This window comes from Mandrillus leucophaeus, unplaced genomic scaffold (assembly GCF_000951045.1).
Source record: "Mandrillus leucophaeus isolate KB7577 unplaced genomic scaffold, Mleu.le_1.0 Scaffold393, whole genome shotgun sequence".
Taxonomy (NCBI): domain Eukaryota; kingdom Metazoa; phylum Chordata; class Mammalia; order Primates; family Cercopithecidae; genus Mandrillus; species Mandrillus leucophaeus.
The window spans coordinates 1619196-1620443 of NW_012104176.1; positions in this window are offsets into that span (position 1 = coordinate 1619196).

Genomic DNA, 1248 nt, shown 5'->3' on the forward strand with positions numbered 1-1248 from the left:
TGGAGGACTGCGGGAGGGAGAGCATTAGGAGAAATACCTAATGTAAATGATGAGTTGATGGGTGCAGCAAACCAACATGGCATATGTATACATATGTAACAAACCTGCACATTGTGCACATGTACCCTAGAACTTAAAGTCTAATAAAAAAAGGAAAAAAGAGGCCCTTAAGGGAATGCTAAACACAGAAATGAAAGATTGATACCTACTACCACAAAAAAACACAAGCGCAGAGCACACAGACAATATAAGGCAATTATACATCAAGTCTACAAAACAGCCAGTTAACAACACAATGACTGGATCAAAATCTCTCATATTAACACTAATGTTGAATGTATGTTGTCTAAACACCTGCTTAAAAGGCGCAGAGTGCCTAGTGTAATAAAAAGACATGACCCAACTGCCTGCTGTCTTCAAGAGACACATGTCACATGTAACATCACCCACAGGCTTAAAGTAAATGGATGAAGAAACAAAAAAGAGGAAATAACATAAAAGAGCAGGAGTCATCATTCTCACATCAGATAAAAGGCTGTAAACCAATAATAATCAGGAAGACCAAAGAAGGACATTAAACAATAATAAAGGGTTCAATTCAGCAAGATGACTTAATTATCATAAATATGTATGCACCCAACATTGGAGCATCCAGAATCACAAAACAAGTTTTTCTTAACCTATGAAAAGACATACATAGTCATACAATAATAGCAGGGGAATTCAACACCCTACTGTTAGAACTAGAGAAAAAAAATTGAGGAAGAAAAATAACAGAGAAATTTAGAACTTAACACAACATCTGACCAAATGGACATTAGAGAAGTCTACAGAATACTTTACCCAACAATACAGAATTCTTCTCATCCACATATGGAACATATTCTAAGATTGAGCACATGCTCAGTCATAGAGCCAGTCTCAATAAATTCAAAAAGGTAGAATTATACCAAGAACATTCTTGGACCACAGTGCAATAAAAATAGAAATTTTTAAAAAGAACTCTCGAAACTACGCAAAAACTTGGTAATTAAAAACTTGCTCCTAAATAACTCTTGGGTGAACAACAAAATTAAGGTGGCAATAAAAAATCATTTGAAATTAATGAAAACAGAGACTCAACATACCAAACTAATTGGGTTGCAGCTAAAGCAGTGTTAAGAGGAAAGTTTGCAGTGCTAAATGTCTTCATCAAGCAGTTAGAAAGATCTCAGATTAACAATGTAATGTCACACTTAGAGGAACTAG